Source organism: Mus caroli, unplaced genomic scaffold (genome assembly GCF_978045245.1).
Source record: "Mus caroli unplaced genomic scaffold, Mus_caroli_1 scaffold_2, whole genome shotgun sequence".
Lineage (NCBI taxonomy): Eukaryota > Metazoa > Chordata > Mammalia > Rodentia > Muridae > Mus > Mus caroli.
This window is the reverse complement of record NW_028227257.1, coordinates 126,116,510-126,131,370: the sequence shown is the minus strand read 5'-3', so window position 1 is coordinate 126,131,370 and position 14,861 is coordinate 126,116,510. Positions and strand designations below refer to the sequence as shown.

Below are 14,861 nucleotides of genomic sequence, written 5' to 3'. Positions count from 1 at the left end.
TTCTCTAGCTACTCCATTACGGGCCCTGTGATCCATCCAATAGCTGAGTGTGAGTATCAACTTCTGTGTTTTCTAGGCCCTGGAATAGCCTCACAAGAGACAGCTATATCAGGGTCCTTTCAACAAAATCTTGCTAGTGTAGGCAGTTGTGTCAGCGTTTGGAGGCTGATTATAGGATGGAACCCTGGATATGGCAGTCTCTAGATGGTACTTCCTTTTGTCTCAGCCCCAAACTTTGTATCAGTAACTCCTTCCCTGGGTGTTGTCTTCCTAATTCTAAGAAGGTGCAAAGTGTCCACATTTTGGTCTTTGTTCTTCTTCGGTCTCATGTGTTTTGCAGACTGTATCTTATATCTTGGGTATTCTAAATTTCTGGGCTAATATTCACTTATCAGTGAGTACATATCATGTGAGTTCTTTTGTGATTGGGTTACCTCACTTAGGATGATGCCCTCCAGGTCCATCCATTTGCCTAGGAATTTCATAAATTCATTCTTTTGAATAGCTGAGTAGTACTCCATTGTGTAAATGTACCACATTTTCTGTATCCATTCCTCTGTTGAGGGACATCTGGATTCTTTCCACCTTCTGGCTATTATAAATAAGGCTGCTATGAACATAGTGGAGCATGTATCCTTATTACCCGTTGGAACATCTTCTGGATATATGCCCACAAGAGGTATTGCTGGATCCTTCGGTAGTGTTATGTCCAATTTTCTGAGGAACTGCCAGACTTATTCCAGAGTGGTTGTACAAGCTTGCAATCCCACCAACAATGGAGTCTTCCTCTTTCTCCACATCCTCTCGAGCATCTGTTGTCACCTGAGTTTTTAATCTTATCCATTCTGACTGGTGTGAGGTAGAATCTCAGAGTTGCTTGAATTTGCATTTCCCTGATGATTAAGGATGCTGAACATTTTTCAAGTGATTCTCAGCCATTCCGTATTCCTCAGTTGAGAATTTTTTGTTTAGCTCTGAGCTCTATTTTTTAATGGGGTTATTTGATTTTCTGGAGTCCACCTTGAGTTCTTTATATATATTGGATATAAGTCCCCTATCTGATTTAGGATAGGTAAAGATCCTTGCCCAATCCCTTGGTGGCCTTTTTGTCTTATTGATGGTGTCTTTTGCCTTACAGAAGCTTTGCAATTTTATGAGTTCCCATTTGTTGATTCTCAATCTTACAGCACAAGCCATTACTGTTCTATTCAGGAATTTTTCCCCTGTGCCCATATTTTCGAGGCTTTTCCCCACTCTCTCCTCTATAAGTTTCAGTGTCTCTGGTTTTATGTGGAGTTCCTGGATCCACTTAGATTTGGCCTTAGTACAAGGAGATAGGAATGGATCAATTCGCATTCTTCTACATGATAACCACCAGTTGTGCCAGCAACATTGATTTGTTTGAAATGCTGTCTTTTTCCCACTGGATGGTTTTAGCTCCCTTGTCAAAGGCCAAGTGACTGTAGGTGTGTGGGTTCATTTCTGGGTCTTCAATTCTATTCTATTGGTCTACTTGTCTCTCGCTATACCAGTACCATGCAGTTTTTTTTCACAATTGCTCTGTAGTACAGCTTTAGGTAAGGCATGGTGATTCCACCAGAGGTTCTTTTATCCTTAAGAAGAGTTTTTGCTATGCTATTTTTTTTTAAAATCTTAGATCTATGCATTTTAAAGCTTTACAGAATTTAGCTTACTACAGGTTCATATCTGTATGTTTTAAGCATACATTGTATAATTTTCCAAAGGGTTATGAACTTTTCGGCTCTTGACTAAAGAAATTGCTTTATTCAAAAATTAAGAAGCACAGATTGGGTAGAATGTCTGGTGTGAAAGTTGTTACTCATTTGATCTACCAAATAAAGTCATAACTACTCAAGTTAAGGCCTGTAAATCTTATGTAGAACTCTACTCACGATACATAAACTTCAAAATTTTTGCATAAATTATAATTTTGCTTTCGTAATTCTGATTGTCATGTCCTGTTCTAAACGTAAACCTGGGATGCCCCCTTTCAGACTTCGGTTATCTTGTCAACTTGGTGATAGTGTATATTGTTTTGCATATTCTTCAGGAAGATTCTTTGTGTATCATATCCTTGAGCCTGTGCACATTTAACTCTGTTTTCCTATATGCTGGCACTTGACAACAAATCATGGAATATCACATTTTGTCTGACATATCTCTTCTCTATTGCATTATTCCATTTGTGCCATGTTTTTTGTATGTTGTTTTGGAGAAGCTAATTGGAAATTCTAATTTTATTGCATTAAAAAGGTACTGTATATATTTGTTTGAAGTCTCTAAAGTATTTTTAAAATCTAATAACTCTTTGAGACATATAACAGAGTTATTGAAATGATGTACTTAGATTTTACCCAGTGGATTCAAGTCATTTTATTTGGGACAATATCTCATGGTCTTTCTTTCTATCTTTCTTTCTTTCTTTCTTTCTTTCTTTCTTTCTTTCTTTCTTTCTTTCTTTCTTTCTTTCTCTCTCTCTCTCTCTCTCTCTCTCTCTCTTTCTTTCTTTCTTTCTTTCTCTCTTTCTTTCTTTTTTAATGTTAACAATTTTATCTTCTCTCTACTTTTTAAACATGATTTTTATTTTTTGAGATTTTACTTCCTTATTAAATACCATTTGTTAGTTTTTCATTCGAATACGTTTCTCATCAGTTTTTTCCTAAGACTTCACATCTGGTGTTCTTTCATTCAGTTTTTCTCTCAAGTCTAATAAATGAACTTGCCATTTCTTCCTATCTGTCCATATATGGCATTAGGTTTTTGTATCATTTATTCAAAATATTTATCTCATGAGATCAAGTGCATTTGTTTTAGAATGTTTAATTTAACTTAAATACTCTATTATTTTTCTGAGGGATGTTTATCAGCAACATTTCTGACAGAACTTTATTAGATTCAACGACAAGCCTGAGCCAGATTTTAGAATACTAGATTTTGCCCTGTTAATGGCTAGAGGAAAAAAAAATGTATGGACACACTTGTATATGATATTTGATCCTGGACTTGCATATGAGAGTCTCTCAACTAAGTTCCAATACAGGAATTTACAACTCAACATTCTTTATCATTAAAGTAAGAAAGTAAAGAGAAAGCTAAGATGCTTTTGTTACTAAATAAGGGGAACTTCATTGTGGACACAGATTTCTGAAATGTCTGCAGCAACACATTTCAATGACTTCATCCTATAATCACAGCATCAACACTGGTAGTGTCAGAAATGTTACATAATAACATTCAAAATAGTTAATATGGTTTTAAAAAATAAATGAAAACATAAAAAACACTATAGATTAATTTCAATAGGCTACTCATAGAACACTTTGTCTTTTTATCAGTAATACCTGGATGTTGAAAAGAAAACAAAACAAAACAAAACAAAACAAAACAAAACAAACAAACAAAAAAACCAAAGAAACAGAAAAAAAATAGTGAAAAAAGAAGTGTCCTCTCACTCTTTTTTTAATGCTGTGATAGTGTTTGAATGTGCGTGATTTCCTGTCATCTGCATCTGTGTACCAGGTATGTTTCAGTTTGTAAGCTGCCACATAGGTCCTGGGAATCAAACCTGACTCTATTGGAAGAACTGACAGTTCTTTTTTTCCACTGAGCCATCTAGTCAACCTCAAATTTCAAATATTTTCTGTTTTATCCCATGCACTGAAGACATCACTCAAATCCTGTCCGTCTGGTCACATTGCTTAAAAGTGCTACTAAGTTTTCCAGGGTCTATCCCTATTTTTACTAATTTAATTCTGTTTTATTTGTTGTATTTTCCTAATATATTACAAAATAATTTATAAAAGGTTTAGCAGTTGTCTCCTGCTCGTAAATAACAGAACACCAAAGCTGCCCATCTGTGTACTGCTAGGAAACCTTATAGTATCCATAGCTATGGCTGTACCCTCAGCACTGTATAAATCTAAATGACAAGATGGCAACCTTCTATTAGGATTTTTTGTTAGTTTGTTTTGTTTTCTAAATAGTGCTGTGAGTATTAGTGACACAAAGAATTAAAGACAGGAGGACATTCCATTTAATCACATACAGTGTAATTTTTTAAAATTAATTTATAGAGTTATGAAACTGCAAACATCTGCATGAGTCCACGACTTAAAAAAAAACACACACACACACACACAAACAAACAAACAAACAAACAAACAAAAAACCAAAAAAACAAAAACACTCTGTTAGTGATTCTCAAATTGTGGTCCTTCGATCTCTTTGGGACCTTTAAAAAATTTCAGAAAGCTCAAGAAGTCTATTAAAAGTATTAGTTATAAGAAGTTCCCTGTCTTGTTCAGATTGTTAACATTTCTAGTGATTAAGACAAAAACAAAAGTAGTAAGTAAGTATGTATATGGTCAGCTGTTGATGCTTACAAAGTGTGAAGGTTGTCTGGAATAAATGCTAAATGATGTACTTTTATCCATTACCTAAGTTACAAGCTAACCTAGCCAATTTTAGAATTATTGAGAGAGATGCCATGGATATTTAATGTTGAAGTAGATATTGTTATTGAAAGCATAACGCATAAGTTACTTACCTCAAGCAAAACGGTGACTGTTTATTACCAGTGTTAACATTTGGGTTTAAGGTCACATTAAAACTTTAAATGACTCTTGTGAACACACTGTGATTTTGATAGCTTCCCAAGTCATAAGGCCAATTGTGAGACAAGTAATAATATAATGCTTTTCATATTTAATATAGAATGTAACAGTGTTTTCTTTTTTATTTTCAACTCTTCAGGTTTCATTTTTTTCCTTTTATTTTCCTTTCTACCTGATATTTACTTTACTCACATTCCAATTTTTTTCCCCTATCCTGGTTTCCCCTCCAAAACCCCCCTATTCCCTTCCACTGCCCCCTGATCACAAACACATCCACACTCACTTCCTGTCCCTGACATTCACCTACACTGGGGCATAGAGCCCTCAGAGAACCAAGGGCCTCTCCTCCCACTGAAGACCTTCTAAGCCATCCTCTGCTACTTATGCAGCTAGAGTCATGAGTCCCACCATGTGTACTCTTTGGTTGGTGATTTAGTCCCTGGGAGCTCCGGGTTTACTGGTTAGTTCATATTGTTATTCCTCCTCTGGGGCTGCTAACCAATTCATCTCCTTGTGTCCTTTCCCTAGCTACTTCATTGGGTAGCCAGTGCTCAGTCCAATGGTAGGTAGGCTTCAAGGATCCACTTCTGTATTTGTCAGGCACCGGTGGAGCCTCTCAAGAAACATCTATAACAGGCTTCTGTCAGTAAGCACTTGTTGGCATCCACAAAAATATCTGGGGTTTGTGATTGTATATGGGATGGATCCCTAGATGGGGCCATCTCTGGATGGCCATTCCTTCAGTCTCTGCTCCACACTTTGTCTTTTTAACTTCTTCCATGAATAATTTGTTCCCCCTTCTAAGAATGATCGAAGTATCCATACTTTGGTCTTCCTTCTTCTTGAATTTCATGTGGTCTGTGAATTGTATCATCGGTACTTTGAACTTCTGAGCTAATATCCACTTATCAGTGAGTGCATACCATGTGTGTTCTTTTGTGATTGGGTTACCTCACTCAGAATGATATGTTCTAGATCCATCCATTTGCCTAAGACTTTAATAAAACCATTGTTTTTAATAGTTGAGTAGTACTCCACTGTGTAAATGTACCACATTTTCTGTATCCATTCCTCTGTTGAGGGACATCTGGGTTCTTTCCAGCTTCTGGCTATTATAAGTAAGGCTGCTATGAACATAGTGGAGCATGTGTGCTTATTACAAGTTGGAACATCTTTTGGTTATATGCCCAGGAGTGGTCTTAGTGGGTCCTCAGGTAGTATTATGTCCAATTTTCTGAGGAACTGCCAGACTGATTTCCAGAATGGGTGTACCAGCTTGCAATCCCACCAGCAATAGAGGAGTGTTCCTCTTTTTCCACATCCTCACTGTCACCTGAGTTTTTGACCTTAGCCATTCTGATTGGTATGAGGTGGATTCTCAGGGTTGTTTTGACTTGCTTTTCCCTGATGACTAAAGATGTTGAACATTTCTTTAGGTGCTTCTAAGTCATTCACCATTCCTCAGTTGAGAATTCTTTGTTTAGCTTTGTACCCAATTTTTTAATAGGACTATTTGGTTCTGTGGAGTCTAACTTCTTGAGTTCTTTGTATATATTGGATATTAGCCCTCAGTTGTATGTAGGATTGGTAAAGATCTTTTCCCAATCTGTTGGTTGCCTTTTTGTCCTATTGACAGTGTCCTTTGCCTTACAGAAGGTTTGCAATGTTATGAGATCCCATTTGTCGATTTTAGATCTTAGAGCATAAGGTATTGGTGTTCTTTTCAGGAAAATTTCCCCTGCACCCATGTTTTTGAGGCTCTACCGCACTTTCTCCTCTATATGTTTCAGTGTATCTGCTTTTATGTGGAGTTCCTTGATCCACTTGGACTTGAGCTTTGTTCAAGGAGATAAGAATGGATCAATTTGCATTCTTCTACATGCTAATAGCCAGTTGAGCCATCACCATTTGTTGAAAATGCTGTCTTTTTTTCCCACTGGATGGTTTTAGCTCCTTTGTAACAGATAAGTGACCATAGGTGTGTGGGTTCATTTCTGGGTCTTCAATTCTATTCCATTGATCTCCCTGCCTGTCAATGTAGCAATACCATGCAGCTTTTATCACAATTGCTCTATATTACAGCTTGAAGTCAGGAATGGTTAATCCACCAGAAGTTCTTTTATTGTTGAAAATAATTTTCACTATCCTAGGTATTTTGTCATTCCAGATGAATTTGCAAATTATCCTTTTTTTTTTTTAAACTCTGATAGAAGTGAGTTGGAATTTTGATGTGGACTTCATTGAATTTATCAATTACTTTCGGCAAGATGACCATTTTTACTATATTAATTTTGGCAATCCATGAGCATAAGAGATCTTTCCATCTAATGAGATCTTCTCGATTTATTTCTTCAGTAAAGTGAATTTCTTATCATAAACATCTTTCCCTTGCTTAGTTAGAGTCACAACAAGGTATTTTATATTATTTGTGACTATTGTGAATGATGTTGTTTCCCTAATTTCTTCCTCAGTGCATTTATTCTTTGTGTAGAGAAAGGATACTGATTTGTTTGAGTCTATTTTATATCCAGCTACTTCACTGAAGTTGTTTATCAGATTTAGGTGTTCTCTGTTGGAATTTTTGGGGTCACTTTTGTATACTATCATATCATCTGCAAATAGTGACATTTTGACTTCTTCCCTTTTGGGGGGTCACTTTTATATACCATCATATCATCTGCAAATGGTGATATTTTGACTTCTTCCTTTTTAATTTGTATCCCTTTGATCTCCTTTTGTTGTCTAATTTCTCTGGTAGGACTTCAAGTACTATATGGAATAGGCAGGGAGAGAGTGGGCAGCCTTGTTTCATCCCTGATTTTAATGGGATTGCTTCGAGTTTCTCTCCATTTAGTTTGATGTTGGCTACTGATTTGCTGTTTATTGCTTTTATTATGTTTATGTATGGGCCTTGAATTCCTGATCTTTCTAAGACTTTTATCACAAAGGGGTGTTGGATTTTGTCAAATGCTTTCTCAGCATCTAATGAGATGATCATGTGGTTATTTTTCTTTGAGTTTGTTCATCTATTGGATTACAATGGTGGATTTCCATATATTGAACCATCCTTGCATCCCTGGGATGAAGTGTACTTGATTATGTTGGATGATCATTTTGATGTGTTCTTGGATTTTGTTTGTGAGAATTTTATTGAGGAATTTTGCATCAATATTCATATGGGAAATTGGTCTGAAGTTCTCTTTGTTGGGTCTTTGTGTGGTTTAGTTATTAGTGTAATTGTGACTTCATACAAAGAATTGGTTAGAGTACCTTATGTTTCTATTTTGTGGAATAGTTTGAGGAGTATTATTATTAGATCTTCTTTGAAGGTCTGATAGAACTCTGCACTAAACCCATCTGGTCCTGGGTGTCTTTTTGGTTAGGAGACTATTAATGAGTGCTTCTAATTCTTTAGGAGAAATTGGACTCTTTAGATAGTTAATCTGATCCTGGTTTAACTTTGGTACCTGGTATCTGTCTAGAAAATTGTCCATTTATTCCAGATTTGAAAAAAATCCAGTTTTGTTGAGTATAGGCTTTTATAGTAGGATCTGATGATGATGTGTTTGGATTTCCTCAGATTCTGTTGTTTGGTCTTCCTTTTCATTTCTTATTTTTCTGATTATGATACTATCTCTCTGCCCTCTAGTTAGTCTAGCTAAGGGCTTATCTTGTTATCATCATCATCATCATCATCATCATTTTCTCAAAGAACCAGATCCTAGTTTGGTTGATTCTTTGTATAGTTCTCTCTTTTTTTTTCCCACTTGGTTGATCAGCCCTATGTTTGGTTATTTCCTGTTGTCTATTCCTCTAAGGAGAATTTGCTTCTTTTTTGTTCTAGAGCTTTTGGGTGTCCTATCAAGCTGTATGCTCTCTCCAGTTTATTTTGGAGGCACTCAGATTTATGAGTTTTCTCTTAGGATTGTTTTCATTGTGTTCCAAAAGTTTTGGTATGTTGTGGCTTCATTTTCATTAAACTCTAAAAAGTCTTTAATTTCTTTCTTTATTTCTTCTTTGATCAAGTTATCATTGAGTAGATTGTTTTTCTGCTTCCATGTGTATGTGGGCTTTCTACTATTTATGTTGTTGTTGAAGTCCAGCCTTAGACTATGGTAATTTGATAGGATGCATGGGATTCTTTCAATCTTCTTCTATCTGTTGAGGCGTGTTTTGTGACTGGTAATAAGTTCAGTTCTGGAGAAGGTACCATGAGTTGCTGAGAAGAAGGTGTATTCTTTTGTTTTAGGATAAAATGTTGTATCAATATCTGTTAAATCTCTTTGCTTCATAGCTTCTGTTAGTTTCACAGAGTCTTTGTTTTGTTTCTGTTTTCATGATGTGCCTATTGATAAGAGTGGGGTGTTGAAGTCTCCCACTATTATTGTTTGTGGTGCAATATGTACTATGAGCTTTAGTAAAATTTCTTTTATGAATGTGGGTTCCCTTGCATTAGGAGCATAGATATTCAGAATAAAGATTTCTTCTTGGAAGAATTTACCTTTGATGAGTATTAAGTGTCCTTTCTTATCTTTTTTGATAACTTTAGGGTAGACATTGATTTTATTGTATGTTAGAATGTCTACTACAGCTTGTTTCTTGGGACAATTTGCTAGGTGAATTGTTTCCCAGCCTTTTATTCTGGGGTACTGTCTCTTTCTGTCACTGAGGTAGGTTTCCTGTAAGCAGCAAAATGTTGGGTCCTGTTTACATATCCAGTCTGTTAGTCTATGTCTTTTATTTGGCAATTGAGTCCATTGATATTAAGATATATTAAGGAAAAGTAATTTTTGTTTCCTGTTATTTTTGTTGTTAGGGTTGACATTCTTGTGGGTATCTTCTTTTAGGCTTTTGAAAGATTAATTTCTTGCGTTTTCTAGGGCATAATTTCCCGCCTTGTGTTGTAGTTTTCCCTTTATTATCCTTTGAAGGGTTAGATTTTTGGAAAGATATTGTGTGAATATGATTTTATGGTGGAATAATTTTGTTTCTCCATCTATGGTAATTGAGAGTTTTGCTGGGTATAGTAGCCTTGGCTGGCATTTGTGTTTTCTTAGGGTCTGTATAACCTCTGTCGAGGATCTTCTGGCTTCCATAGTCTTTGGTGGGAAATCTGGTGTAATTTTAATAGGTCTGCCTTTATATGTTACTTGACCTTTTTCCCTTACTGCTTTTAATAATCTGTCTTTATTTAGTGAATTTGTTGTTATGATTATTATGTGTTGGGAGGAATTTCTTTTCTGGTCCAGTCTTTTCTGGATTTCTGTAGGCTTCTTGTATGTTCATGGGCATCTCTTTCTTTAGATTAGGAACGTTTTCTTCTATAATCTTGTTGAAGATATTTATTGGCCCTTTAAGTTGAAAATCTTCATTCTCATCTATACCTATTATCCTCAGGTTTGGTCTTCTCATTATGTCCTGGATTTCCTGGATGTTTTGAGATAGGATCTTTTTGCATTTTGCATTTTCTTTGATTGTTGTGTCCATGTCCTTTATGGAATCTTCTTCACCTAAGATTCTCTCTTCCATCTCTTGTATTCTGTTGCTGATGCTGGCATCTATGGTTCCTGATTTCTTTCCTAGGATTTCTATCTCCAGAGTTGTCTCCCTTTGGGTTTTCTTTATTGTTTATACTTCCATTTTTAGATCTTGGATGGTTTTGTTTAATTCCATCACCTATTTGGTTGTGTTTTCCTGCAATTCTTTAATGGACTTTTGTGTTTCCTCTTTAAGGACTTCTACCTGTCTAGTAGTCTTTTCCTGTAATTCTTTAAGGATTTCTACCTGTTTATCAGTGTTCTCCTGTATTTCTTTAAGTGAGGTGGACTTTTTGTTTTGTTTGGGGGGGGTTGGTTTTTTTTGTTGTTGTTGTTTTTTCGGTTTTGTTTTGTTGTTGTTTTGTTTTGCTTTTTGGTTTTTTTGGTTTTTTGAGACAGGGTTTCTCTGTGCAGTCCTGGCTGTCCTGGAACTCACTTTGTAGACCAGGCTGGCCTTGAACTCAGAAATCCACCTGTTTCTGCCTCCTAAGTGCTGGAATTAAAGGCATGCACCACCACAGCCCGGTTTTAAGTGAGTTATTAATGCCCTTCTTAAAATCCTCTACCAGCATCATGAGATATGATTTTTAAATTCAAGTCTTGCTTTTCGGGTGTGTTGGGATATCCAGGACTCACTGTGGTGGGTGTTCTGAGTTCTGATGATCCTCAGTGTTCTTGGTTTCTGCTTGTAAGATTCTTATCTTTTGCCTTTCACCATCTGGTAATGTCTGGTATTAGATGTTCTAGCTGTCTCTGCCTTGAGCTTGTTCTTCCTGTGATTCTTTAGCCTCTGTCAGCTCTCCTGGGAGTCCAACTCTCTCCTGAGTCCCAGTGGTCAGATCACTCTCTGCAGGCAAGCTCTCCTCTTGCAGGGAAGGTATATAGAAGTCTGGAACTCAGATCTACCTCCTGAGTCTCAGGATAAGATCCCTCCCTGGAGGCTGACTCTCCTCTGGCGTGGTAGGTGCCTGGGGGTCTGTGTCTCAGGTCTGCCTCCTGGCTGAGGATAAAGGCCTGAAGGTACCTTGTCCAAGAATCTCTGTTGCTTCTGCCGCCCATGTGTTCTCCTATATACACTGTTCTCAGTGATCCCAACATCCTGGGTTTCTAGGGACCGTGGAGGTCACACCCAAGATGACATGGGGCTAGAGCCACCAGAATGAATCCCAGCCACTGGTTGAGTTGGTTTCCTTTGTCTCTGTTCTTGCTTGCAGAAGATCACACTCTGGGTTGTTTTGGAATCCATTCACTAGTGGTACCAATATCCAGTGTGTGCTAGGTCCTGTTGAGTTCGTGCCCAAGATGGTGCAGGGCTGGCCAAATTTCTACTCTTCTTGCATTAAGTATAATAGGTAAGTATGTTGCTCATGTGGTTGGAGATGATAGAACATATATGAATAGTCTCTTTAAAAGGTTATAAATATATGTATCACTTTAATAAAGAGCATAGGTAACAACCCAAAGCAATAATAGTGTCTACCTTGAGAAGATCAGCTCAGTAGCTAATAATGAGTTGGTTGACCTTAAGGAAAAAGTAACAAGATAAATAAAATAAATCAAATTTGAAGGTTGGTGTAAAAAATGAAGCAGAAGCTTACCTCTTCAGCTAAATTCCAGAATCTCCTCTTGTAAATCCTATTGGAGAAGTTTATATGGCTTGAAATAACAGTGGTATATGACACAATGCCAGGTATTGAAATGTGACTAAATAACATAGAAATATCACAATACTGTAAACTTCCTTCAAAACAGTTGCCTTATTACTCAGAATCCAGCTTTCATATCTTTAACATGAACCCCTGAGTTTACCAAGGAACTACTAAGTATCTTAACTCTAATATAAGAAGGGAGATATAATTCAGCTAACATAAAATAAGAATTCCTATGTCATAGATATCCCCTTAAATTCTCAACAACATGACTACTTAAACATGAACTGAACAAGGGTGACACTAGTGGACCTGCTAGCATGAATGGGGAAAAGATTACAGAGTGACAACTACACAAAGAACTACAGGAAAATAAGGAATGCTGAAAGAAAGAGACATAGGCTTCCTCAGGGAAGAATACACCAACTGGTTCTCTAATAACAATTGCTTAGTTCTGAAAATATATGTGTATGAGAAATATTATAAACTGAGAGGTTGTAGTTATATATTAAAGAACACACATTTTTATTACTTTCCTCTTATTTGCATATATAAGATGCTAAGCATTTTCTCTAGACATATTTCACATACCATTGTTGGACAAATGTAATATTGGAGTATTGTTTTAATTGGGGTTTCTATCGCTGTGACAAAAAATCATAGCCAAACAGCAAGTTGGGAAGGATAACATATACTGGGTTTACCCTTCACAGTGTAGGCCATCACTGAAGTAAGCCCTTACAGAGACCCCAATATGGTAGGAACCTGGTGGCAGAATCTGATGAAGATGAAATTGAGGGGTGCTACTTACTATCTTGCTCCAAGTTACTTGCTCAGCCTGCTTTCCTATAGACACCAGGATCATCAGTCCAGGGATGGCCCCACCCACAATGGACTGGATGCTCTCACATCAAGAACTAACAACAAAATAGTTCTACAGGTTGACCAACATCCAAATCTTCTGTTGGCATTTCCTCAATTGAGAGGTTTTGTCCTCTCAGATGACTACAAGTCTATGCTAAATTGGCAGAAATATAGACAGGGCAGGAATGCATTCCAGTCCTGTCGATTAACTTTTTGCAGACTGATAAATTTTTACCTGTTTTCTTAATTATAAAATGTGAAACCTTAAAAACTCTCACAAGTTAGGCTATTTATATCTGCTGATAAAATATGTGACTTCTCTTTATGTGTGTGGGAGATGAATTAATGACTGCTATTATTACAGTGACAGAATATCTGTGATCTGTGGTCCTCTTTCATATGGATGAAATACAAGTTATCATCTCATTATATCATTGTTAAGTTAGTAATTTTTGTAGAAAAAATGTAGTGGATATAACTTATAGGAATAGTTTTAGGAAATTATGCATGGAAATTTTGTATTATTGATATGTTTTCAATATGTCATGCAGAAACTCTACATTTATTGCCTTTAGGAGACTTTATCACTCTTATTGCTTGATTTGTTTCTTTCTATCAGTATTTACTATATTTAAACTAACAATACTAACTTTATAGTATTTTTATAAAGATAACCATAATAAATATAAAAATTTATTTTCCTTAAGACCAAAAAAAACTATTTTGGTAATAAGTACATAAAATAATACCTGGAATAATAAAACTATCCCATAGCTGTCATTGCTTTATTCTATTCCAGTGTTTTTTTACTCTAATATATTCTAGTATTGTATTTTTTCATTCTTTGAAAATTTTGTATCGTGTGTTTGAGTCATTTTTATCACCTCCCTCCCCAAGTCTTCCCTACCCACTCAACTTTGTATTCTCTTTTTTTTCTTTCTTTTTAAAATTTTTAACATTTGAATCTACTTTATAGTGCCAACATATTCTTGAATATGATTCTTTCTACTGAAGTATTGTCAACTTATGTTGTGCTACACCCTTAATATAAACTGATACCCACTCCCAGAAGCTATATTACCAGCAGCTCCTCACCAGGGGTTGAACATTGAGTTCAGGTCTTTTATCAATGTGAATGCTTGTCTGGTTTGAGCTTGTACAGGTTTTGTATGTGATGTGTACTGTAGAGGGTTCACATGTCCAACTACACTTCTATGTCTAGAAAACATTGTTTCTTTATAGTCACACACCACCCTTTGTTCTTAGAACCTTTCCACACCCTTTACTGTAATGAACCCTGAGCCTTGGGAGGAGGATATATGATATAAATATCATGTACGGCTGGGCATTCTTTTTGTTTGTTTATTTGTTTGTTTTGTTTGTTTTTTCGAGACAGAGTTTCTCTGTGTAGCTCTGTCTGTCCTGGAACTCACTTCGTAGACCAGGCTGGCTTCGAACTCAGCTCAGAAATCCACCTGCCTCTGCTTCCCAAAGGGCTGGGCATTCTTGAATCTTTTTTTTTTTTTTCCTAAACTACCACTAGTTGTGTGTTTGTTAATAGCCAGATTATTGTTGTTTAGGGGAGAGGGGTAAGGAAATGATTTCTTTTTTTATTGGGTATTTCCTTTATTTACATTTCAAATGTTTTCTCCTTTCCAAGAATTCCCTGCAAAAACTCCCTATCCCATCCCACCAACCCCTGCCTCTATGAGGGTGCTCCCCAACCCACACACCCACTCCAGTCTTCTTTTCCTGGCATTGCTCTACACAGGTGTACCAAACACCCTCAGGTCCAAGGGCCTCTCCTTCCACTGATGTCCAAAAAGCCATCCTCTGCCACATATGCACCTACCTGGAGCTATGGGACCCTCCATGTGATGGCCCAGTCCCTGGGAGCTCTACGAGGTCTTAGCCAGATAATTTTTAATCATGAAAAACAATTTAAAGGTACTATTTTAACAATGTATTGATTTTGAAAATACTAATGTGGCTGAGCACAGGTCCCACCAGGAGAGCCATGTACTCTCAGGAGTGTTTTTACTCCTGGGCTGAGAGGTGAGACAGCCACTTTATCTCCAATAACTATGTGGATGGGGGGCTGGCCAGGAGCACTTGAGGCACAAGATCAGTGGAGCAGCTGCTACAGGATTCTTATGGTCCTCCATCTGCACCTGCAA

The 14,861-nt window shown here is 36.7% G+C and overlaps 1 protein-coding gene across 5 annotated transcripts in view; it reads left to right on the top strand.

Annotated features, from left to right (window-relative positions):
- Positions 1-14,861, top strand: part of Galnt13 (polypeptide N-acetylgalactosaminyltransferase 13) — a 692,094-nt gene that overhangs the window by 211,200 nt on the left and 466,033 nt on the right. Inside the window, exon 2 of one of the 5 annotated variants that reach the window (XM_085834908.1) lies at positions 11,386-11,523. The exons of the other annotated variants lie outside the window; for them this stretch is intronic. The gene's annotated coding sequence lies outside the window, so the exon portion shown is untranslated. The remainder of the gene's footprint in view (positions 1-11,385; positions 11,524-14,861) is intronic. 5 annotated transcript variants of the gene reach the window in all.